We start from the raw sequence: 19,413 nt of genomic DNA on the forward strand, positions 1-19,413 counted from the left end.
ACTGCTGGCTGTAGAAGACTATTTCTATATAATCTTCTAAGAGTAATACTTGTTTTAGAGCTGCCTGTAAACGGTAGACCACCTGACACCTCAAATAAAAATGATTGGCTTTCCAGTTCGTTTTTTTTTTAAGTTTCTTCTTCTCTTGTGTTTAAATGACTGTGGTTACTGCCTTTATAATAGAAGCTTAAGCTAAAAAGCTTACAGCACCTAGTATTCCCAGGCAGTCTCCCATCCAAGTACTAACTAGGCCCAACTCTTCTTCGCTTCCGAGATCAGACGAGATCGGGCTTTCAAGGAGTGGTATGGCCGTAAGCGATCACTGCTGGCTGTAGAAGACTATTTCTATATACTCTTCTAAGAGTAATACTTGTTTTAGAGCTGCCTGTAAACGGTAGACCACCTGACACCTCAAATAAAAATGATTGGCTTTCCAGTTCGTTTTTTTTTTAAGTTTCTTCTTCTCTTGTGTTTAAATGACTGTGGTTACTGCCTTTATAATAGAAGCTTAAGCTAAAAAGCTTACAGCACCTAGTATTCCCAGGCAGTCTCCCATCCAAGTACTAACTAGGCCCAACTCTTCTTCGCTTCCGAGATCAGACGAGATCGGGCTTTCAAGGAGTGGTATGGCCGTAAGCGATCACTGCTGGCTGTAGAAGACTATTTCTATATACTCTTCTAAGAGCAATACTTGTTTTAGAGCTGCCTGTAAACGGTAGACCACCTGACACCTCAAATAAAAATGATTGGCTTTCCAGTTCGTTTTTTTTTTAAGTTTCTTCTTCTCTTGTGTTTAAATGACTGTGGTTACTGCCTTTATAATAGAAGCTTAAGCTAAAAAGCTTACAGCACCTAGTATTCCCAGGAAGTCTCCCATCCAAGTACTAACTAGGCCCAACTCTTCTTCGCTTCCGAGATCAGACGAGATCGGGCTTTCAAGGAGTGGTATGGCCGTAAGCAATCACTGCGGGCTGTAGAAGACTATTTCTAAATACTCTTCTAAGAGTAATACTTGTTTTAGAGCTGCCTGTAAACGGTAGACCACCTGACACCTCAAATAAAAATGATTGGCTTTCCAGTTCGTTTTTTTTTTAAGTTTCTTCTTCTCTTGTGTTTAAATGACTGTGGTTACTGCCTTTATAATAGAAGCTTAAGCTAAAAAGCTTACAGCACCTAGTATTCCCAGGCAGTCTCCCATCCAAGTACTAACTAGGCCCAACTCTTCTTCGCTTCCGAGATCAGACGAGATCGGGCTTTCAAGGAGTGGTATGGCCGTAAGCGATCACTGCGGGCTGTAGAAGACTATTTCTAAATACTCTTCTAAGAGTAATACTTGTTTTAGAGCTGCCTGTAAACGGTAGACCACCTGACACCTCAAATAAAAATGATTGGCTTTCCAGTTCGTTTTTTTTTTAAGTTTCTTCTTCTCTTGTGTTTAAATGACTGTGGTTACTGCCTTTATAATAGAAGCTTAAGCTAAAAAGCTTACAGCACCTAGTATTCCCAGGCAGTCTCCCATCCAAGTACTAACTAGGCCCAACTCTTCTTCGCTTCCGAGATCAGACGAGATCGGGCTTTCAAGGAGTGGTATGGCCGTAAGCGATCACTGCTGGCTGTAGAAGACTATTTCTATATAATCTTCTAAGAGTAATACTTGTTTTAGAGCTGCCTGTAAACGGTAGACCACCTGACACCTCAAATAAAAATGATTGGCTTTCCAGTTCGTTTTTTTTTTAAGTTTCTTCTTCTCTTGTGTTTAAATGACTGTGGTTACTGCCTTTATAATAGAAGCTTAAGCTAAAAAGCTTACAGCACCTAGTATTCCCAGGCAGTCTCCCATCCAAGTACTAACTAGGCCCAACTCTTCTTCGCTTCCGAGATCAGACGAGATCGGGCTTTCAAGGAGTGGTATGGCCGTAAGCGATCACTGCTGGCTGTAGAAGACTATTTCTATATACTCTTCTAAGAGTAATACTTGTTTTAGAGCTGCCTGTAAACGGTAGACCACCTGACACCTCAAATAAAAATGATTGGCTTTCCAGTTCGTTTTTTTTTTAAGTTTCTTCTTCTCTTGTGTTTAAATGACTGTGGTTACTGCCTTTATAATAGAAGCTTAAGCTAAAAAGCTTACAGCACCTAGTATTCCCAGGCAGTCTCCCATCCAAGTACTAACTAGGCCCAACTCTTCTTCGCTTCCGAGATCAGATGAGATCGGGCTTTCAAGGAGTGGTATGGCCGTAAGCAATCACTGCGGGCTGTAGAAGACTATTTCTAAATACTCTTCTAAGAGTAATACTTGTTTTAGAGCTGCCTGTAAACGGTAGACCACCTGACACCTCAAATGAAAATGATTGGCTTTCCAGTTCGTTTTTTTGCTGTTGTTTTTTTTTTCTTAAGTTTTCTTCTTCTCTTGTGTTTACATGACTGTGGTTACTGCCTTTATAATAGAAGCTTAAGCTAAAGAGCTTACAGCACCTAGTATTCCCAGGCAGTCTCCCATCCAAGTACTAACTAGGCCCAACTCTTCTTCGCTTCCGAGATCAGACGAGATCGGGCTTTCAAGGAGTGGTATGGCCGTAAGCGATCACTGCGGGCTGTAGAAGACTATTTCTATATACTCTTCTAAGAGTAATACTTGTTTTAGAGCTGCCTGTAAACGGTAGACCACCTGACACCTCAAATGAAAATGATTGGCTTTCCAGTTCGTTTTTTTTTTAAGTTTCTTCTTCTCTTGTGTTTAAATGACTGTGGTTACTGCCTTTATAATAGAAGCTTAAGCTAAAAAGCTTACAGAACCTAGTATTCCCAGGCAGTCTCCCATCCAAGTACTAACTAGGCCCAACTCTTCTTCGCTTCCGAGATCAGACGAGATCGGGCTTTCAAGGAGTGGTATGGCCGTAAGCGATCACTGCGGGCTGTAGAAGACTATTTCTATATACTCTTCTAAGAGCAATACTTGTTTTAGAGCTGCCTGTAAACGGTAGACCACCTGACACCTCAAATAAAAATGATTGGCTTTCCAGTTCGTTTTTTTTTTAAGTTTCTTCTTCTCTTGTGTTTAAATGACTGTGGTTACTGCCTTTATAATAGAAGCTTAAGCTAAAAAGCTTACAGCACCTAGTATTCCCAGGAAGTCTCCCATCCAAGTACTAACTAGGCCCAACTCTTCTTCGCTTCCGAGATCAGACGAGATCGGGCTTTCAAGGAGTGGTATGGCCGTAAGCAATCACTGCGGGCTGTAGAAGACTATTTCTAAATACTCTTCTAAGAGTAATACTTGTTTTAGAGCTGCCTGTAAACGGTAGACCACCTGACACCTCAAATGAAAATGATTGGCTTTCCAGTTCGTTTTTTTTTGTTGTTGTTTTTTTTTTCTTAAGTTTTCTTCTTCTCTTGTGTTTACATGACTGTGGTTACTGCCTTTATAATAGAAGCTTAAGCTAAAAAGCTTACAGCACCTAGTATTCCCAGGCAGTCTCCCATCCAAGTACTAACGAGGCCCAACTCTTCTTCGCTTCCGAGATCAGACGAGATCGGGCTTTCAAGGAGTGGTATGGCCGTAAGCGATCACTGCTGGCTGTAGAAGACTATTTCTATATAATCTTCTAAGAGTAATACTTGTTTTAGAGCTGCCTGTAAACGGTAGACCACCTGACACCTCAAATAAAAATGATTGGCTTTCCAGTTCGTTTTTTTTTTAAGTTTCTTCTTCTCTTGTGTTTAAATGACTGTGGTTACTGCCTTTATAATAGAAGCTTAAGCTAAAAAGCTTACAGCACCTAGTATTCCCAGGCAGTCTCCCATCCAAGTACTAACTAGGCCCAACTCTTCTTCGCTTCCGAGATCAGACGAGATCGGGCTTTCAAGGAGTGGTATGGCCGTAAGCGATCACTGCGGGCTGTAGAAGACTATTTCTAAATACTCTTCTAAGAGTAATACTTGTTTTAGAGCTGCCTGTAAACGGTAGACCACCTGACACCTCAAATAAAAATGATTGGCTTTCCAGTTCGTTTTTTTTTTAAGTTTCTTCTTCTCTTGTGTTTAAATGACTGTGGTTACTGCCTTTATAATAGAAGCTTAAGCTAAAAAGCTTACAGCACCTAGTATTCCCAGGCAGTCTCCCATCCAAGTACTAACTAGGCCCAACTCTTCTTCGCTTCCGAGATCAGACGAGATCGGGCTTTCAAGGAGTGGTATGGCCGTAAGCGATCACTGCTGGCTGTAGAAGACTATTTCTATATAATCTTCTAAGAGTAATACTTGTTTTAGAGCTGCCTGTAAACGGTAGACCACCTGACACCTCAAATAAAAATGATTGGCTTTCCAGTTCGTTTTTTTTTTAAGTTTCTTCTTCTCTTGTGTTTAAATGACTGTGGTTACTGCCTTTATAATAGAAGCTTAAGCTAAAAAGCTTACAGCACCTAGTATTCCCAGGCAGTCTCCCATCCAAGTACTAACTAGGCCCAACTCTTCTTCGCTTCCGAGATCAGACGAGATCGGGCTTTCAAGGAGTGGTATGGCCGTAAGCGATCACTGCTGGCTGTAGAAGACTATTTCTATATACTCTTCTAAGAGTAATACTTGTTTTAGAGCTGCCTGTAAACGGTAGACCACCTGACACCTCAAATAAAAATGATTGGCTTTCCAGTTCGTTTTTTTTTTAAGTTTCTTCTTCTCTTGTGTTTAAATGACTGTGGTTACTGCCTTTATAATAGAAGCTTAAGCTAAAAAGCTTACAGCACCTAGTATTCCCAGGCAGTCTCCCATCCAAGTACTAACTAGGCCCAACTCTTCTTCGCTTCCGAGATCAGACGAGATCGGGCTTTCAAGGAGTGGTATGGCCGTAAGCAATCACTGCGGGCTGTAGAAGACTATTTCTAAATACTCTTCTAAGAGTAATACTTGTTTTAGAGCTGCCTGTAAACGGTAGACCACCTGACACCTCAAATGAAAATGATTGGCTTTCCAGTTCGTTTTTTTGCTGTTGTTTTTTTTTTCTTAAGTTTTCTTCTTCTCTTGTGTTTACATGACTGTGGTTACTGCCTTTATAATAGAAGCTTAAGCTAAAGAGCTTACAGCACCTAGTATTCCCAGGCAGTCTCCCATCCAAGTACTAACTAGGCCCAACTCTTCTTCGCTTCCGAGATCAGACGAGATCGGGCTTTCAAGGAGTGGTATGGCCGTAAGCGATCACTGCGGGCTGTAGAAGACTATTTCTATATACTCTTCTAAGAGTAATACTTGTTTTAGAGCTGCCTGTAAACGGTAGACCACCTGACACCTCAAATGAAAATGATTGGCTTTCCAGTTCGTTTTTTTTTTAAGTTTCTTCTTCTCTTGTGTTTAAATGACTGTGGTTACTGCCTTTATAATAGAAGCTTAAGCTAAAAAGCTTACAGAACCTAGTATTCCCAGGCAGTCTCCCATCCAAGTACTAACTAGGCCCAACTCTTCTTCGCTTCCGAGATCAGACGAGATCGGGCTTTCAAGGAGTGGTATGGCCGTAAGCGATCACTGCGGGCTGTAGAAGACTATTTCTATATACTCTTCTAAGAGTAATACTTGTTTTAGAGCTGCCTGTAAACGGTAGACCACCTGACACCTCAAATAAAAATGATTGGCTTTCCAGTTCGTTTTTTTTTTAAGTTTCTTCTTCTCTTGTGTTTAAATGACTGTGGTTACTGCCTTTATAATAGAAGCTTAAGCTAAAAAGCTTACAGCACCTAGTATTCCCAGGCAGTCTCCCATCCAAGTACTAACTAGGCCCAACTCTTCTTCGCTTCCGAGATCAGACGAGATCGGGCTTTCAAGGAGTGGTATGGCCGTAAGCGATCACTGCTGGCTGTAGAAGACTATTTCTAAATACTCTTCTAAGAGTAATACTTGTTTTAGAGCTGCCTGTAAACGGTAGACCACCTGACACCTCAAATGAAAATGATTGGCTTTCCAGTTCGTTTTTTTTTGTTGTTGTTTTTTTTTTCTTAAGTTTTCTTCTTCTCTTGTGTTTACATGACTGTGGTTACTGCCTTTATAATAGAAGCTTAAGCTAAAAAGCTTACAGCACCTAGTATTCCCAGGCAGTCTCCCATCCAAGTACTAACGAGGCCCAACTCTTCTTCGCTTCCGAGATCAGACGAGATCGGGCTTTCAAGGAGTGGTATGGCCGTAAGCGATCACTGCTGGCTGTAGAAGACTATTTCTATATAATCTTCTAAGAGTAATACTTGTTTTAGAGCTGCCTGTAAACGGTAGACCACCTGACACCTCAAATAAAAATGATTGGCTTTCCAGTTCGTTTTTTTTTTAAGTTTCTTCTTCTCTTGTGTTTAAATGACTGTGGTTACTGCCTTTATAATAGAAGCTTAAGCTAAAAAGCTTACAGCACCTAGTATTCCCAGGCAGTCTCCCATCCAAGTACTAACTAGGCCCAACTCTTCTTCGCTTCCGAGATCAGACGAGATCGGGCTTTCAAGGAGTGGTATGGCCGTAAGCGATCACTGCGGGCTGTAGAAGACTATTTCTAAATACTCTTCTAAGAGTAATACTTGTTTTAGAGCTGCCTGTAAACGGTAGACCACCTGACACCTCAAATAAAAATGATTGGCTTTCCAGTTCGTTTTTTTTTTAAGTTTCTTCTTCTCTTGTGTTTAAATGACTGTGGTTACTGCCTTTATAATAGAAGCTTAAGCTAAAAAGCTTACAGCACCTAGTATTCCCAGGCAGTCTCCCATCCAAGTACTAACTAGGCCCAACTCTTCTTCGCTTCCGAGATCAGACGAGATCGGGCTTTCAAGGAGTGGTATGGCCGTAAGCGATCACTGCTGGCTGTAGAAGACTATTTCTATATAATCTTCTAAGAGTAATACTTGTTTTAGAGCTGCCTGTAAACGGTAGACCACCTGACACCTCAAATAAAAATGATTGGCTTTCCAGTTCGTTTTTTTTTTAAGTTTCTTCTTCTCTTGTGTTTAAATGACTGTGGTTACTGCCTTTATAATAGAAGCTTAAGCTAAAAAGCTTACAGCACCTAGTATTCCCAGGCAGTCTCCCATCCAAGTACTAACTAGGCCCAACTCTTCTTCGCTTCCGAGATCAGACGAGATCGGGCTTTCAAGGAGTGGTATGGCCGTAAGCGATCACTGCTGGCTGTAGAAGACTATTTCTATATACTCTTCTAAGAGTAATACTTGTTTTAGAGCTGCCTGTAAACGGTAGACCACCTGACACCTCAAATAAAAATGATTGGCTTTCCAGTTCGTTTTTTTTTTAAGTTTCTTCTTCTCTTGTGTTTAAATGACTGTGGTTACTGCCTTTATAATAGAAGCTTAAGCTAAAAAGCTTACAGCACCTAGTATTCCCAGGCAGTCTCCCATCCAAGTACTAACTAGGCCCAACTCTTCTTCGCTTCCGAGATCAGACGAGATCGGGCTTTCAAGGAGTGGTATGGCCGTAAGCAATCACTGCGGGCTGTAGAAGACTATTTCTAAATACTCTTCTAAGAGTAATACTTGTTTTAGAGCTGCCTGTAAACGGTAGACCACCTGACACCTCAAATGAAAATGATTGGCTTTCCAGTTCGTTTTTTTGCTGTTGTTTTTTTTTTCTTAAGTTTTCTTCTTCTCTTGTGTTTACATGACTGTGGTTACTGCCTTTATAATAGAAGCTTAAGCTAAAGAGCTTACAGCACCTAGTATTCCCAGGCAGTCTCCCATCCAAGTACTAACTAGGCCCAACTCTTCTTCGCTTCCGAGATCAGACGAGATCGGGCTTTCAAGGAGTGGTATGGCCGTAAGCGATCACTGCGGGCTGTAGAAGACTATTTCTATATACTCTTCTAAGAGTAATACTTGTTTTAGAGCTGCCTGTAAACGGTAGACCACCTGACACCTCAAATGAAAATGATTGGCTTTCCAGTTCGTTTTTTTTTTAAGTTTCTTCTTCTCTTGTGTTTAAATGACTGTGGTTACTGCCTTTATAATAGAAGCTTAAGCTAAAAAGCTTACAGAACCTAGTATTCCCAGGCAGTCTCCCATCCAAGTACTAACTAGGCCCAACTCTTCTTCGCTTCCGAGATCAGACGAGATCGGGCTTTCAAGGAGTGGTATGGCCGTAAGCGATCACTGCGGGCTGTAGAAGACTATTTCTATATACTCTTCTAAGAGTAATACTTGTTTTAGAGCTGCCTGTAAACGGTAGACCACCTGACACCTCAAATAAAAATGATTGGCTTTCCAGTTCGTTTTTTTTTGTTGTTGTTTTTTTTTTCTTAAGTTTTCTTCTTCTCTTGTGTTTAAATGACTGTGGTTACTGCCTTTATAATAGAAGCTTAAGCTAAAAAGCTTACAGCACCTAGTATTCCCAGGCAGTCTCCCATCCAAGTACTAACTAGGCCCAACTCTTCTTCGCTTCCGAGATCAGACGAGATCGGGCTTTCAAGGAGTGGTATGGCCGTAAGCAATCACTGCGGGCTGTAGAAGACTATTTCTAAATACTCTTCTAAGAGTAATACTTGTTTTAGAGCTGCCTGTAAACGGTAGACCACCTGACACCTCAAATGAAAATGATTGGCTTTCCAGTTCGTTTTTTTGCTGTTGTTTTTTTTTTCTTAAGTTTTCTTCTTCTCTTGTGTTTACATGACTGTGGTTACTGCCTTTATAATAGAAGCTTAAGCTAAAGAGCTTACAGCACCTAGTATTCCCAGGCAGTCTCCCATCCAAGTACTAACTAGGCCCAACTCTTCTTCGCTTCCGAGATCAGACGAGATCGGGCTTTCAAGGAGTGGTATGGCCGTAAGCGATCACTGCGGGCTGTAGAAGACTATTTCTATATACTCTTCTAAGAGTAATACTTGTTTTAGAGCTGCCTGTAAACGGTAGACCACCTGACACCTCAAATGAAAATGATTGGCTTTCCAGTTCGTTTTTTTTTTAAGTTTCTTCTTCTCTTGTGTTTAAATGACTGTGGTTACTGCCTTTATAATAGAAGCTTAAGCTAAAAAGCTTACAGAACCTAGTATTCCCAGGCAGTCTCCCATCCAAGTACTAACTAGGCCCAACTCTTCTTCGCTTCCGAGATCAGACGAGATCGGGCTTTCAAGGAGTGGTATGGCCATAAGCGATCACTGCGGGCTGTAGAAGACTATTTCTATATACTCTTCTAAGAGTAATACTTGTTTTAGAGCTGCCTGTAAACGGTAGACCACCTGACACCTCAAATAAAAATGATTGGCTTTCCAGTTCGTTTTTTTTTGTTGTTGTTTTTTTTTTCTTAAGTTTTCTTCTTCTCTTGTGTTTAAATGACTGTGGTTACTGCCTTTATAATAGAAGCTTAAGCTAAAAAGCTTACAGCACCTAGTATTCCCAGGCAGTCTCCCATCCAAGTACTAACTAGGCCCAACTCTTCTTCGCTTCCGAGATCAGACGAGATCGGGCTTTCAAGGAGTGGTATGGCCGTAAGCAATCACTGCGGGCTGTAGAAGACTATTTCTAAATACTCTTCTAAGAGTAATACTTGTTTTAGAGCTGCCTGTAAACGGTAGACCACCTGACACCTCAAATGAAAATGATTGGCTTTCCAGTTCGTTTTTTTTTGTTGTTGTTTTTTTTTTCTTAAGTTTTCTTCTTCTCTTGTGTTTACATGACTGTGGTTACTGCCTTTATAATAGAAGCTTAAGCTAAAAAGCTTACAGCACCTAGTATTCCCAGGAAGTCTCCCATCCAAGTACTAACGAGGCCCAACTCTTCTTCGCTTCCGAGATCAGACGAGATCGGGCTTTCAAGGAGTGGTATGGCCGTAAGCGATCACTGCTGGCTGTAGAAGACTATTTCTATATAATCTTCTAAGAGTAATACTTGTTTTAGAGCTGCCTGTAAACGGTAGACCACCTGACACCTCAAATAAAAATGATTGGCTTTCCAGTTCGTTTTTTTTTTAAGTTTCTTCTTCTCTTGTGTTTAAATGACTGTGGTTACTGCCTTTATAATAGAAGCTTAAGCTAAAAAGCTTACAGCACCTAGTATTCCCAGGCAGTCTCCCATCCAAGTACTAACTAGGCCCAACTCTTCTTCGCTTCCGAGATCAGACGAGATCGGGCTTTCAAGGAGTGGTATGGCCGTAAGCGATCACTGCTGGCTGTAGAAGACTATTTCTATATACTCTTCTAAGAGTAATACTTGTTTTAGAGCTGCCTGTAAACGGTAGACCACCTGACACCTCAAATAAAAATGATTGGCTTTCCAGTTCGTTTTTTTTTTAAGTTTCTTCTTCTCTTGTGTTTAAATGACTGTGGTTACTGCCTTTATAATAGAAGCTTAAGCTAAAAAGCTTACAGCACCTAGTATTCCCAGGCAGTCTCCCATCCAAGTACTAACTAGGCCCAACTATTCTTCGCTTCCGAGATCAGACGAGATCGGGCTTTCAAGGAGTGGTATGGCCGTAAGCGATCACTGCTGGCTGTAGAAGACTATTTCTATATACTCTTCTAAGAGCAATACTTGTTTTAGAGCTGCCTGTAAACGGTAGACCACCTGACACCTCAAATAAAAATGATTGGCTTTCCAGTTCGTTTTTTTTTTAAGTTTCTTCTTCTCTTGTGTTTAAATGACTGTGGTTACTGCCTTTATAATAGAAGCTTAAGCTAAAAAGCTTACAGCACCTAGTATTCCCAGGAAGTCTCCCATCCAAGTACTAACTAGGCCCAACTCTTCTTCGCTTCCGAGATCAGACGAGATCGGGCTTTCAAGGAGTGGTATGGCCGTAAGCAACCACTGCGGGCTGTAGAAGACTATTTCTAAATACTCTTCTAAGAGTAATACTTGTTTTAGAGCTGCCTGTAAACGGTAGACCACCTGACACCTCAAATGAAAATGATTGGCTTTCCAGTTCGTTTTTTTGCTGTTGTTTTTTTTTTCTTAAGTTTTCTTCTTCTCTTGTGTTTACATGACTGTGGTTACTGCCTTTATAATAGAAGCTTAAGCTAAAGAGCTTACAGCACCTAGTATTCCCAGGCAGTCTCCCATCCAAGTACTAACTAGGCCCAACTCTTCTTCGCTTCCGAGATCAGACGAGATCGGGCTTTCAAGGAGTGGTATGGCCGTAAGCGATCACTGCGGGCTGTAGAAGACTATTTCTATATACTCTTCTAAGAGTAATACTTGTTTTAGAGCTGCCTGTAAACGGTAGACCACCTGACACCTCAAATGAAAATGATTGGCTTTCCAGTTCGTTTTTTTTTTAAGTTTCTTCTTCTCTTGTGTTTAAATGACTGTGGTTACTGCCTTTATAATAGAAGCTTAAGCTAAAAAGCTTACAGAACCTAGTATTCCCAGGCAGTCTCCCATCCAAGTACTAACTAGGCCCAACTCTTCTTCGCTTCCGAGATCAGACGAGATCGGGCTTTCAAGGAGTGGTATGGCCATAAGCGATCACTGCGGGCTGTAGAAGACTATTTCTATATACTCTTCTAAGAGTAATACTTGTTTTAGAGCTGCCTGTAAACGGTAGACCACCTGACACCTCAAATGAAAATGATTGGCTTTCCAGTTCGTTTTTTTTTTAAGTTTCTTCTTCTCTTGTGTTTAAATGACTGTGGTTACTGCCTTTATAATAGAAGCTTAAGCTAAAAAGCTTACAGAACCTAGTATTCCCAGGCAGTCTCCCATCCAAGTACTAACTAGGCCCAACTCTTCTTCGCTTCCGAGATCAGACGAGATCGGGCTTTCAAGGAGTGGTATGGCCGTAAGCGATCACTGCGGGCTGTAGAAGACTATTTCTATATACTCTTCTAAGAGTAATACTTGTTTTAGAGCTGCCTGTAAACGGTAGACCACCTGACACCTCAAATAAAAATGATTGGCTTTCCAGTTCGTTTTTTTTTTGTTGTTGTTTTTTTTTTCTTAAGTTTTCTTCTTCTCTTGTGTTTAAATGACTGTGGTTACTGCCTTTATAATAGAAGCTTAAGCTAAAGAGCTTACAGCACCTAGTATTCCCAGGCAGTCTCCCATCCAAGTACTAACTAGGCCCAACTCTTCTTCGCTTCCGAGATCAGACGAGATCGGGCTTTCAAGGAGTGGTATGGCCGTAAGCGATCACTGCGGGCTGTAGAAGACTATTTCTATATACTCTTCTAAGAGTAATACTTGTTTTAGAGCTGCCTGTAAACGGTAGACCACCTGACACCTCAAATGAAAATGATTGGCTTTCCAGTTCGTTTTTTTTTTAAGTTTCTTCTTCTCTTGTGTTTAAATGACTGTGGTTACTGCCTTTATAATAGAAGCTTAAGCTAAAAAGCTTACAGAACCTAGTATTCCCAGGCAGTCTCCCATCCAAGTACTAACTAGGCCCAACTCTTCTTCGCTTCCGAGATCAGACGAGATCGGGCTTTCAAGGAGTGGTATGGCCATAAGCGATCACTGCGGGCTGTAGAAGACTATTTCTATATACTCTTCTAAGAGTAATACTTGTTTTAGAGCTGCCTGTAAACGGTAGACCACCTGACACCTCAAATAAAAATGATTGGCTTTCCAGTTCGTTTTTTTTTGTTGTTGTTTTTTTTTTCTTAAGTTTTCTTCTTCTCTTGTGTTTAAATGACTGTGGTTACTGCCTTTATAATAGAAGCTTAAGCTAAAAAGCTTACAGCACCTAGTATTCCCAGGCAGTCTCCCATCCAAGTACTAACTAGGCCCAACTCTTCTTCGCTTCCGAGATCAGACGAGATCGGGCTTTCAAGGAGTGGTATGGCCGTAAGCAATCACTGCGGGCTGTAGAAGACTATTTCTAAATACTCTTCTAAGAGTAATACTTGTTTTAGAGCTGCCTGTAAACGGTAGACCACCTGACACCTCAAATGAAAATGATTGGCTTTCCAGTTCGTTTTTTTTTGTTGTTGTTTTTTTTTTCTTAAGTTTTCTTCTTCTCTTGTGTTTACATGACTGTGGTTACTGCCTTTATAATAGAAGCTTAAGCTAAAAAGCTTACAGCACCTAGTATTCCCAGGAAGTCTCCCATCCAAGTACTAACGAGGCCCAACTCTTCTTCGCTTCCGAGATCAGACGAGATCGGGCTTTCAAGGAGTGGTATGGCCGTAAGCGATCACTGCTGGCTGTAGAAGACTATTTCTATATAATCTTCTAAGAGTAATACTTGTTTTAGAGCTGCCTGTAAACGGTAGACCACCTGACACCTCAAATAAAAATGATTGGCTTTCCAGTTCGTTTTTTTTTTAAGTTTCTTCTTCTCTTGTGTTTAAATGACTGTGGTTACTGCCTTTATAATAGAAGCTTAAGCTAAAAAGCTTACAGCACCTAGTATTCCCAGGCAGTCTCCCATCCAAGTACTAACTAGGCCCAACTCTTCTTCGCTTCCGAGATCAGACGAGATCGGGCTTTCAAGGAGTGGTATGGCCGTAAGCGATCACTGCTGGCTGTAGAAGACTATTTCTATATACTCTTCTAAGAGTAATACTTGTTTTAGAGCTGCCTGTAAACGGTAGACCACCTGACACCTCAAATAAAAATGATTGGCTTTCCAGTTCGTTTTTTTTTTAAGTTTCTTCTTCTCTTGTGTTTAAATGACTGTGGTTACTGCCTTTATAATAGAAGCTTAAGCTAAAAAGCTTACAGCACCTAGTATTCCCAGGCAGTCTCCCATCCAAGTACTAACTAGGCCCAACTATTCTTCGCTTCCGAGATCAGACGAGATCGGGCTTTCAAGGAGTGGTATGGCCGTAAGCGATCACTGCTGGCTGTAGAAGACTATTTCTATATACTCTTCTAAGAGCAATACTTGTTTTAGAGCTGCCTGTAAACGGTAGACCACCTGACACCTCAAATAAAAATGATTGGCTTTCCAGTTCGTTTTTTTTTTAAGTTTCTTCTTCTCTTGTGTTTAAATGACTGTGGTTACTGCCTTTATAATAGAAGCTTAAGCTAAAAAGCTTACAGCACCTAGTATTCCCAGGAAGTCTCCCATCCAAGTACTAACTAGGCCCAACTCTTCTTCGCTTCCGAGATCAGACGAGATCGGGCTTTCAAGGAGTGGTATGGCCGTAAGCAACCACTGCGGGCTGTAGAAGACTATTTCTAAATACTCTTCTAAGAGTAATACTTGTTTTAGAGCTGCCTGTAAACGGTAGACCACCTGACACCTCAAATGAAAATGATTGGCTTTCCAGTTCGTTTTTTTGCTGTTGTTTTTTTTTTCTTAAGTTTTCTTCTTCTCTTGTGTTTACATGACTGTGGTTACTGCCTTTATAATAGAAGCTTAAGCTAAAGAGCTTACAGCACCTAGTATTCCCAGGCAGTCTCCCATCCAAGTACTAACTAGGCCCAACTCTTCTTCGCTTCCGAGATCAGACGAGATCGGGCTTTCAAGGAGTGGTATGGCCGTAAGCGATCACTGCGGGCTGTAGAAGACTATTTCTATATACTCTTCTAAGAGTAATACTTGTTTTAGAGCTGCCTGTAAACGGTAGACCACCTGACACCTCAAATGAAAATGATTGGCTTTCCAGTTCGTTTTTTTTTTAAGTTTCTTCTTCTCTTGTGTTTAAATGACTGTGGTTACTGCCTTTATAATAGAAGCTTAAGCTAAAAAGCTTACAGAACCTAGTATTCCCAGGCAGTCTCCCATCCAAGTACTAACTAGGCCCAACTCTTCTTCGCTTCCGAGATCAGACGAGATCGGGCTTTCAAGGAGTGGTATGGCCATAAGCGATCACTGCGGGCTGTAGAAGACTATTTCTATATACTCTTCTAAGAGTAATACTTGTTTTAGAGCTGCCTGTAAACGGTAGACCACCTGACACCTCAAATGAAAATGATTGGCTTTCCAGTTCGTTTTTTTTTTAAGTTTCTTCTTCTCTTGTGTTTAAATGACTGTGGTTACTGCCTTTATAATAGAAGCTTAAGCTAAAAAGCTTACAGAACCTAGTATTCCCAGGCAGTCTCCCATCCAAGTACTAACTAGGCCCAACTCTTCTTCGCTTCCGAGATCAGACGAGATCGGGCTTTCAAGGAGTGGTATGGCCATAAGCGATCACTGCGGGCTGTAGAAGACTATTTCTATATACTCTTCTAAGAGTAATACTTGTTTTAGAGCTGCCTGTAAACGGTAGACCACCTGACACCTCAAATAAAAATGATTGGCTTTCCAGTTCGTTTTTTTTTGTTGTTGTTTTTTTTTTCTTAAGTTTTCTTCTTCTCTTGTGTTTAAATGACTGTGGTTACTGCCTTTATAATAGAAGCTTAAGCTAAAAAGCTTACAGCACCTAGTATTCCCAGGCAGTCTCCCATCCAAGTACTAACTAGGCCCAACTCTTCTTCGCTTCCGAGATCAGACGAGATCGGGCTTTCAAGGAGTGGTATGGCCGTAAGCAATCACTGCGGGCTGTAGAAGACTATTTCTAAATACTCTTCTAAGAGTAATACTTGTTTTAGAGCTGCCTGTAAACGGTAGACCACCTGACACCTCAAATGAAAATGATTGGCTTTCCAGTTCGTTTTTTTTTGTTGTTGTTTTTTTTTTCTTAAGTTTTCTTCTTCTCTTGTGTTTACATGACTGTGGTTACTGCCTTTATAATAGAAGCTTAAGCTAAAAAGCTTACAGCACCTAGTATTCCCAGGAAGTCTCCCATCCAAGTACTAACGAGGCCCAACTCTTCTTCGCTTCCGAGATCAGACGAGATCGGGCTTTCAAGGAGTGGTATGGCCGTAAGCGATCACTGCTGGCTGTAGAAGACTATTTCTATATAATCTTCTAAGAGTAATACTTGTTTTAGAGCTGCCTGTAAACGGTAGACCACCTGACACCTCAAATAAAAATGATTGGCTTTCCAGTTCGTTTTTTTTTTAAGTTTCTTCTTCTCTTGTGTTTAAATGACTGTGGTTACTGCCTTTATAATAGAAGCTTAAGCTAAAAAGCTTACAGCACCTAGTATTCCCAGGCAGTCTCCCATCCAAGTACTAACTAGGCCCAACTCTTCTTCGCTTCCGAGATCAGACGAGATCGGGCTTTCAAGGAGTGGTATGGCCGTAAGCGATCACTGCTGGCTGTAGAAGACTATTTCTATATACTCTTCTAAGAGTAATACTTGTTTTAGAGCTGCCTGTAAACGGTAGACCACCTGACACCTCAAATAAAAATGATTGGCTTTCCAGTTCGTTTTTTTTTTAAGTTTCTTCTTCTCTTGTGTTTAAATGACTGTGGTTACTGCCTTTATAATAGAAGCTTAAGCTAAAAAGCTTACAGCACCTAGTATTCCCAGGCAGTCTCCCATCCAAGTACTAACTAGGCCCAACTCTTCTTCGCTTCCGAGATCAGACGAGATCGGGCTTTCAAGGAGTGGTATGGCCGTAAGCGATCACTGCTGGCTGTAGAAGACTATTTCTATATACTCTTCTAAGAGCAATACTTGTTTTAGAGCTGCCTGTAAACGGTAGACCACCTGACACCTCAAATAAAAATGATTGGCTTTCCAGTTCGTTTTTTTTTTAAGTTTCTTCTTCTCTTGTGTTTAAATGACTGTGGTTACTGCCTTTATAATAGAAGCTTAAGCTAAAAAGCTTACAGCACCTAGTATTCCCAGGAAGTCTCCCATCCAAGTACTAACTAGGCCCAACTCTTCTTCGCTTCCGAGATCAGACGAGATCGGGCTTTCAAGGAGTGGTATGGCCGTAAGCAATCACTGCGGGCTGTAGAAGACTATTTCTAAATACTCTTCTAAGAGTAATACTTGTTTTAGAGCTGCCTGTAAACGGTAGACCACCTGACACCTCAAATGAAAATGATTGGCTTTCCAGTTCGTTTTTTTTTGTTGTTGTTTTTTTTTTCTTAAGTTTTCTTCTTCTCTTGTGTTTACATGACTGTGGTTACTGCCTTTATAATAGAAGCTTAAGCTAAAAAGCTTACAGCACCTAGTATTCCCAGGCAGTCTCCCATCCAAGTACTAACGAGGCCCAACTCTTCTTCGCTTCCGAGATCAGACGAGATCGGGCTTTCAAGGAGTGGTATGGCCGTAAGCGATCACTGCTGGCTGTAGAAGACTATTTCTATATAATCTTCTAAGAGTAATACTTGTTTTAGAGCTGCCTGTAAACGGTAGACCACCTGACACCTCAAATAAAAATGATTGGCTTTCCAGTTCGTTTTTTTTTTAAGTTTCTTCTTCTCTTGTGTTTAAATGACTGTGGTTACTGCCTTTATAATAGAAGCTTAAGCTAAAAAGCTTACAGCACCTAGTATTCCCAGGCAGTCTCCCATCCAAGTACTAACTAGGCCCAACTCTTCTTCGCTTCCGAGATCAGACGAGATCGGGCTTTCAAGGAGTGGTATGGCCGTAAGCGATCACTGCGGGCTGTAGAAGACTATTTCTAAATACTCTTCTAAGAGTAATACTTGTTTTAGAGCTGCCTGTAAACGGTAGACCACCTGACACCTCAAATAAAAATGATTGGCTTTCCAGTTCGTTTTTTTTTTAAGTTTCTTCTTCTCTTGTGTTTAAATGACTGTGGTTACTGCCTTTATAATAGAAGCTTAAGCTAAAAAGCTTACAGCACCTAGTATTCCCAGGCAGTCTCCCATCCAAGTACTAACTAGGCCCAACTCTTCTTCGCTTCCGAGATCAGACGAGATCGGGCTTTCAAGGAGTGGTATGGCCGTAAGCGATCACTGCTGGCTGTAGAAGACTATTTCTATATAATCTTCTAAGAGTAATACTTGTTTTAGAGCTGCCTGTAAACGGTAGACCACCTGACACCTCAAATAAAAATGATTGGCTTTCCAGTTCGTTTTTTTTTTAAGTTTCTTCTTCTCTTGTGTTTAAATGACTGTGGTTACTGCCTTTATAATAGAAGCTTAAGCTAAAAAGCTTACAGCACCTAGTATTCCCAGGCAGTCTCCCATCCAAGTACTAACTAGGCCCAACTCTTCTTCGCTTCCGAGATCAGACGAGATCGGGCTTTCAAGGAGTGGTATGGCCGTAAGCGATCACTGCTGGCTGTAGAAGACTATTTCTATATACTCTTCTAAGAGTAATACTTGTTTTAGAGCTGCCTGTAAACGGTAGACCACCTGACACCTCAAATAAAAATGATTGGCTTTCCAGTTCGTTTTTTTTTTAAGTTTCTTCTTCTCTTGTGTTTAAATGACTGTGGTTACTGCCTTTATAATAGAAGCTTAAGCTAAAAAGCTTACAGCACCTAGTATTCCCAGGCAGTCTCCCATCCAAGTACTAACTAGGCCCAACTCTTCTTCGCTTCCGAGATCAGACGAGATCGGGCTTTCAAGGAGTGGTATGGCCGTAAGCGATCACTGCTGGCTGTAGAAGACTATTTCTATATACTCTTCTAAGAGCAATACTTGTTTTAGAGCTGCCTGTAAACGGTAGACCACCTGACACCTCAAATAAAAATGATTGGCTTTCCAGTTCGTTTTTTTTTTAAGTTTCTTCTTCTCTTGTGTTTAAATGACTGTGGTTACTGCCTTTATAATAGAAGCTTAAGCTAAAAAGCTTACAGCACCTAGTATTCCCAGGAAGTCTCCCATCCAAGTACTAACTAGGCCCAACTCTTCTTCGCTTCCGAGATCAGACGAGATCGGGCTTTCAAGGAGTGGTATGGCCGTAAGCAATCACTGCGGGCTGTAGAAGACTATTTCTAAATACTCTTCTAAGAGTAATACTTGTTTTAGAGCTGCCTGTAAACGGTAGACCACCTGACACCTCAAATGAAAATGATTGGCTTTCCAGTTCGTTTTTTTTTGTTGTTGTTTTTTTTTTCTTAAGTTTTCTTCTTCTCTTGTGTTTACATGACTGTGGTTACTGCCTTTATAATAGAAGCTTAAGCTAAAAAGCTTACAGCACCTAGTATTCCCAGGCAGTCTCCCATCCAAGTACTAACGAGGCCCAACTCTTCTTCGCTTCCGAGATCAGACGAGATCGGGCTTTCAAGGAGTGGTATGGCCGTAAGCGATCACTGCTGGCTGTAGAAGACTATTTCTATATAATCTTCTAAGAGTAATACTTGTTTTAGAGCTGCCTGTAAACGGTAGACCACCTGACACCTCAAATAAAAATGATTGGCTTTCCAGTTCGTTTTTTTTTTAAGTTTCTTCTTCTCTTGTGTTTAAATGACTGTGGTTACTGCCTTTATAATAGAAGCTTAAGCTAAAAAGCTTACAGCACCTAGTATTCCCAGGCAGTCTCCCATCCAAGTACTAACTAGGCCCAACTCTTCTTCGCTTCCGAGATCAGACGAGATCGGGCTTTCAAGGAGTGGTATGGCCGTAAGCGATCACTGCTGGCTGTAGAAGACTATTTCTATATACTCTTCTAAGAGTAATACTTGTTTTAGAGCTGCCTGTAAACGGTAGACCACCTGACACCTCAAATAAAAATGATTGGCTTTCCAGTTCGTTTTT

At 41.0% G+C, this 19,413-nt stretch overlaps 41 non-coding genes and 18 pseudogenes across 41 annotated transcripts; all 59 read right to left on the bottom strand.

Moving 5' to 3' along the window:
* Positions 1-198: 198 nt before the first annotated feature.
* LOC136683296 (5S ribosomal RNA) lies at positions 199-317 on the bottom strand. The gene has a single exon (XR_010798876.1). It is a non-coding gene; the product is annotated as a 5S ribosomal RNA (ribosomal RNA).
* A 202-nt stretch (positions 318-519) lies between these two features.
* Positions 520-638, bottom strand: LOC136683297 (5S ribosomal RNA). Its single transcript, XR_010798877.1, has one exon. It is a non-coding gene; the product is annotated as a 5S ribosomal RNA (ribosomal RNA).
* A 202-nt stretch (positions 639-840) lies between these two features.
* Positions 841-959, bottom strand: LOC136683009 (5S ribosomal RNA). The gene has a single exon (XR_010798740.1). It is a non-coding gene; the product is annotated as a 5S ribosomal RNA (ribosomal RNA).
* A 202-nt stretch (positions 960-1,161) lies between these two features.
* Positions 1,162-1,280, bottom strand: LOC136683298 (5S ribosomal RNA). Its single transcript, XR_010798878.1, has one exon. It is a non-coding gene; the product is annotated as a 5S ribosomal RNA (ribosomal RNA).
* Positions 1,281-1,482: 202 nt separating this feature from the next.
* Positions 1,483-1,601, bottom strand: LOC136683299 (5S ribosomal RNA). The gene has a single exon (XR_010798879.1). It is a non-coding gene; the product is annotated as a 5S ribosomal RNA (ribosomal RNA).
* Positions 1,602-1,803: 202 nt separating this feature from the next.
* Positions 1,804-1,922, bottom strand: LOC136683300 (5S ribosomal RNA). The gene has a single exon (XR_010798880.1). It is a non-coding gene; the product is annotated as a 5S ribosomal RNA (ribosomal RNA).
* A 202-nt stretch (positions 1,923-2,124) lies between these two features.
* LOC136683616 (5S ribosomal RNA) lies at positions 2,125-2,243 on the bottom strand. The gene has a single exon (XR_010799181.1). It is a non-coding gene; the product is annotated as a 5S ribosomal RNA (ribosomal RNA).
* Positions 2,244-2,463: 220 nt separating this feature from the next.
* Positions 2,464-2,582, bottom strand: LOC136683301 (5S ribosomal RNA). Its single transcript, XR_010798881.1, has one exon. It is a non-coding gene; the product is annotated as a 5S ribosomal RNA (ribosomal RNA).
* Positions 2,583-2,784: 202 nt separating this feature from the next.
* Positions 2,785-2,903, bottom strand: LOC136683025 (5S ribosomal RNA; annotated as a pseudogene).
* Positions 2,904-3,105: 202 nt separating this feature from the next.
* Positions 3,106-3,224, bottom strand: LOC136683127 (5S ribosomal RNA). Its single transcript, XR_010798753.1, has one exon. It is a non-coding gene; the product is annotated as a 5S ribosomal RNA (ribosomal RNA).
* Positions 3,225-3,446: 222 nt separating this feature from the next.
* Positions 3,447-3,565, bottom strand: LOC136683112 (5S ribosomal RNA; annotated as a pseudogene).
* A 202-nt stretch (positions 3,566-3,767) lies between these two features.
* On the bottom strand, positions 3,768-3,886 carry LOC136683303 (5S ribosomal RNA). The gene has a single exon (XR_010798882.1). It is a non-coding gene; the product is annotated as a 5S ribosomal RNA (ribosomal RNA).
* A 202-nt stretch (positions 3,887-4,088) lies between these two features.
* Positions 4,089-4,207, bottom strand: LOC136683304 (5S ribosomal RNA). Its single transcript, XR_010798883.1, has one exon. It is a non-coding gene; the product is annotated as a 5S ribosomal RNA (ribosomal RNA).
* A 202-nt stretch (positions 4,208-4,409) lies between these two features.
* On the bottom strand, positions 4,410-4,528 carry LOC136683305 (5S ribosomal RNA). The gene has a single exon (XR_010798884.1). It is a non-coding gene; the product is annotated as a 5S ribosomal RNA (ribosomal RNA).
* Positions 4,529-4,730: 202 nt separating this feature from the next.
* Positions 4,731-4,849, bottom strand: LOC136683306 (5S ribosomal RNA). The gene has a single exon (XR_010798885.1). It is a non-coding gene; the product is annotated as a 5S ribosomal RNA (ribosomal RNA).
* Positions 4,850-5,069: 220 nt separating this feature from the next.
* Positions 5,070-5,188, bottom strand: LOC136683308 (5S ribosomal RNA). The gene has a single exon (XR_010798888.1). It is a non-coding gene; the product is annotated as a 5S ribosomal RNA (ribosomal RNA).
* Positions 5,189-5,390: 202 nt separating this feature from the next.
* Positions 5,391-5,509, bottom strand: LOC136683026 (5S ribosomal RNA; annotated as a pseudogene).
* A 202-nt stretch (positions 5,510-5,711) lies between these two features.
* Positions 5,712-5,830, bottom strand: LOC136683309 (5S ribosomal RNA). Its single transcript, XR_010798889.1, has one exon. It is a non-coding gene; the product is annotated as a 5S ribosomal RNA (ribosomal RNA).
* A 222-nt stretch (positions 5,831-6,052) lies between these two features.
* Positions 6,053-6,171, bottom strand: LOC136683113 (5S ribosomal RNA; annotated as a pseudogene).
* A 202-nt stretch (positions 6,172-6,373) lies between these two features.
* LOC136683310 (5S ribosomal RNA) lies at positions 6,374-6,492 on the bottom strand. Its single transcript, XR_010798890.1, has one exon. It is a non-coding gene; the product is annotated as a 5S ribosomal RNA (ribosomal RNA).
* A 202-nt stretch (positions 6,493-6,694) lies between these two features.
* LOC136683311 (5S ribosomal RNA) lies at positions 6,695-6,813 on the bottom strand. Its single transcript, XR_010798891.1, has one exon. It is a non-coding gene; the product is annotated as a 5S ribosomal RNA (ribosomal RNA).
* Positions 6,814-7,015: 202 nt separating this feature from the next.
* On the bottom strand, positions 7,016-7,134 carry LOC136683312 (5S ribosomal RNA). Its single transcript, XR_010798892.1, has one exon. It is a non-coding gene; the product is annotated as a 5S ribosomal RNA (ribosomal RNA).
* A 202-nt stretch (positions 7,135-7,336) lies between these two features.
* LOC136683314 (5S ribosomal RNA) lies at positions 7,337-7,455 on the bottom strand. The gene has a single exon (XR_010798893.1). It is a non-coding gene; the product is annotated as a 5S ribosomal RNA (ribosomal RNA).
* Positions 7,456-7,675: 220 nt separating this feature from the next.
* On the bottom strand, positions 7,676-7,794 carry LOC136683315 (5S ribosomal RNA). Its single transcript, XR_010798894.1, has one exon. It is a non-coding gene; the product is annotated as a 5S ribosomal RNA (ribosomal RNA).
* Positions 7,795-7,996: 202 nt separating this feature from the next.
* Positions 7,997-8,115, bottom strand: LOC136683028 (5S ribosomal RNA; annotated as a pseudogene).
* A 222-nt stretch (positions 8,116-8,337) lies between these two features.
* LOC136683316 (5S ribosomal RNA) lies at positions 8,338-8,456 on the bottom strand. Its single transcript, XR_010798895.1, has one exon. It is a non-coding gene; the product is annotated as a 5S ribosomal RNA (ribosomal RNA).
* A 220-nt stretch (positions 8,457-8,676) lies between these two features.
* On the bottom strand, positions 8,677-8,795 carry LOC136683317 (5S ribosomal RNA). The gene has a single exon (XR_010798896.1). It is a non-coding gene; the product is annotated as a 5S ribosomal RNA (ribosomal RNA).
* Positions 8,796-8,997: 202 nt separating this feature from the next.
* Positions 8,998-9,116, bottom strand: LOC136683139 (5S ribosomal RNA; annotated as a pseudogene).
* Positions 9,117-9,338: 222 nt separating this feature from the next.
* Positions 9,339-9,457, bottom strand: LOC136683318 (5S ribosomal RNA). Its single transcript, XR_010798897.1, has one exon. It is a non-coding gene; the product is annotated as a 5S ribosomal RNA (ribosomal RNA).
* A 222-nt stretch (positions 9,458-9,679) lies between these two features.
* On the bottom strand, positions 9,680-9,798 carry LOC136683080 (5S ribosomal RNA; annotated as a pseudogene).
* Positions 9,799-10,000: 202 nt separating this feature from the next.
* On the bottom strand, positions 10,001-10,119 carry LOC136683320 (5S ribosomal RNA). Its single transcript, XR_010798899.1, has one exon. It is a non-coding gene; the product is annotated as a 5S ribosomal RNA (ribosomal RNA).
* A 202-nt stretch (positions 10,120-10,321) lies between these two features.
* LOC136682951 (5S ribosomal RNA) lies at positions 10,322-10,440 on the bottom strand (annotated as a pseudogene).
* Positions 10,441-10,642: 202 nt separating this feature from the next.
* Positions 10,643-10,761, bottom strand: LOC136683177 (5S ribosomal RNA). The gene has a single exon (XR_010798764.1). It is a non-coding gene; the product is annotated as a 5S ribosomal RNA (ribosomal RNA).
* Positions 10,762-10,981: 220 nt separating this feature from the next.
* On the bottom strand, positions 10,982-11,100 carry LOC136683321 (5S ribosomal RNA). The gene has a single exon (XR_010798900.1). It is a non-coding gene; the product is annotated as a 5S ribosomal RNA (ribosomal RNA).
* Positions 11,101-11,302: 202 nt separating this feature from the next.
* On the bottom strand, positions 11,303-11,421 carry LOC136683140 (5S ribosomal RNA; annotated as a pseudogene).
* A 202-nt stretch (positions 11,422-11,623) lies between these two features.
* LOC136683029 (5S ribosomal RNA) lies at positions 11,624-11,742 on the bottom strand (annotated as a pseudogene).
* A 223-nt stretch (positions 11,743-11,965) lies between these two features.
* On the bottom strand, positions 11,966-12,084 carry LOC136683322 (5S ribosomal RNA). Its single transcript, XR_010798901.1, has one exon. It is a non-coding gene; the product is annotated as a 5S ribosomal RNA (ribosomal RNA).
* Positions 12,085-12,286: 202 nt separating this feature from the next.
* On the bottom strand, positions 12,287-12,405 carry LOC136683141 (5S ribosomal RNA; annotated as a pseudogene).
* A 222-nt stretch (positions 12,406-12,627) lies between these two features.
* Positions 12,628-12,746, bottom strand: LOC136683323 (5S ribosomal RNA). Its single transcript, XR_010798902.1, has one exon. It is a non-coding gene; the product is annotated as a 5S ribosomal RNA (ribosomal RNA).
* A 222-nt stretch (positions 12,747-12,968) lies between these two features.
* Positions 12,969-13,087, bottom strand: LOC136683081 (5S ribosomal RNA; annotated as a pseudogene).
* Positions 13,088-13,289: 202 nt separating this feature from the next.
* Positions 13,290-13,408, bottom strand: LOC136683324 (5S ribosomal RNA). The gene has a single exon (XR_010798903.1). It is a non-coding gene; the product is annotated as a 5S ribosomal RNA (ribosomal RNA).
* Positions 13,409-13,610: 202 nt separating this feature from the next.
* LOC136682952 (5S ribosomal RNA) lies at positions 13,611-13,729 on the bottom strand (annotated as a pseudogene).
* A 202-nt stretch (positions 13,730-13,931) lies between these two features.
* LOC136683189 (5S ribosomal RNA) lies at positions 13,932-14,050 on the bottom strand. The gene has a single exon (XR_010798775.1). It is a non-coding gene; the product is annotated as a 5S ribosomal RNA (ribosomal RNA).
* A 220-nt stretch (positions 14,051-14,270) lies between these two features.
* On the bottom strand, positions 14,271-14,389 carry LOC136683325 (5S ribosomal RNA). The gene has a single exon (XR_010798904.1). It is a non-coding gene; the product is annotated as a 5S ribosomal RNA (ribosomal RNA).
* A 202-nt stretch (positions 14,390-14,591) lies between these two features.
* LOC136683142 (5S ribosomal RNA) lies at positions 14,592-14,710 on the bottom strand (annotated as a pseudogene).
* Positions 14,711-14,912: 202 nt separating this feature from the next.
* LOC136683143 (5S ribosomal RNA) lies at positions 14,913-15,031 on the bottom strand (annotated as a pseudogene).
* Positions 15,032-15,253: 222 nt separating this feature from the next.
* Positions 15,254-15,372, bottom strand: LOC136683326 (5S ribosomal RNA). Its single transcript, XR_010798905.1, has one exon. It is a non-coding gene; the product is annotated as a 5S ribosomal RNA (ribosomal RNA).
* A 222-nt stretch (positions 15,373-15,594) lies between these two features.
* On the bottom strand, positions 15,595-15,713 carry LOC136683082 (5S ribosomal RNA; annotated as a pseudogene).
* Positions 15,714-15,915: 202 nt separating this feature from the next.
* LOC136683327 (5S ribosomal RNA) lies at positions 15,916-16,034 on the bottom strand. The gene has a single exon (XR_010798906.1). It is a non-coding gene; the product is annotated as a 5S ribosomal RNA (ribosomal RNA).
* A 202-nt stretch (positions 16,035-16,236) lies between these two features.
* On the bottom strand, positions 16,237-16,355 carry LOC136683328 (5S ribosomal RNA). Its single transcript, XR_010798907.1, has one exon. It is a non-coding gene; the product is annotated as a 5S ribosomal RNA (ribosomal RNA).
* Positions 16,356-16,557: 202 nt separating this feature from the next.
* On the bottom strand, positions 16,558-16,676 carry LOC136683200 (5S ribosomal RNA). Its single transcript, XR_010798786.1, has one exon. It is a non-coding gene; the product is annotated as a 5S ribosomal RNA (ribosomal RNA).
* A 222-nt stretch (positions 16,677-16,898) lies between these two features.
* Positions 16,899-17,017, bottom strand: LOC136683114 (5S ribosomal RNA; annotated as a pseudogene).
* Positions 17,018-17,219: 202 nt separating this feature from the next.
* LOC136683329 (5S ribosomal RNA) lies at positions 17,220-17,338 on the bottom strand. The gene has a single exon (XR_010798908.1). It is a non-coding gene; the product is annotated as a 5S ribosomal RNA (ribosomal RNA).
* Positions 17,339-17,540: 202 nt separating this feature from the next.
* Positions 17,541-17,659, bottom strand: LOC136683331 (5S ribosomal RNA). Its single transcript, XR_010798910.1, has one exon. It is a non-coding gene; the product is annotated as a 5S ribosomal RNA (ribosomal RNA).
* Positions 17,660-17,861: 202 nt separating this feature from the next.
* LOC136683332 (5S ribosomal RNA) lies at positions 17,862-17,980 on the bottom strand. Its single transcript, XR_010798911.1, has one exon. It is a non-coding gene; the product is annotated as a 5S ribosomal RNA (ribosomal RNA).
* A 202-nt stretch (positions 17,981-18,182) lies between these two features.
* LOC136683333 (5S ribosomal RNA) lies at positions 18,183-18,301 on the bottom strand. The gene has a single exon (XR_010798912.1). It is a non-coding gene; the product is annotated as a 5S ribosomal RNA (ribosomal RNA).
* Positions 18,302-18,503: 202 nt separating this feature from the next.
* On the bottom strand, positions 18,504-18,622 carry LOC136683212 (5S ribosomal RNA). Its single transcript, XR_010798797.1, has one exon. It is a non-coding gene; the product is annotated as a 5S ribosomal RNA (ribosomal RNA).
* A 222-nt stretch (positions 18,623-18,844) lies between these two features.
* Positions 18,845-18,963, bottom strand: LOC136683115 (5S ribosomal RNA; annotated as a pseudogene).
* Positions 18,964-19,165: 202 nt separating this feature from the next.
* Positions 19,166-19,284, bottom strand: LOC136683334 (5S ribosomal RNA). The gene has a single exon (XR_010798913.1). It is a non-coding gene; the product is annotated as a 5S ribosomal RNA (ribosomal RNA).
* Between the last annotated feature and the right edge of the window lie 129 nt (positions 19,285-19,413).

The sequence above is a fragment of the Hoplias malabaricus genome, unplaced genomic scaffold, assembly GCF_029633855.1.
Source record: "Hoplias malabaricus isolate fHopMal1 unplaced genomic scaffold, fHopMal1.hap1 scaffold_69, whole genome shotgun sequence".
NCBI lineage: Eukaryota > Metazoa > Chordata > Actinopteri > Characiformes > Erythrinidae > Hoplias > Hoplias malabaricus.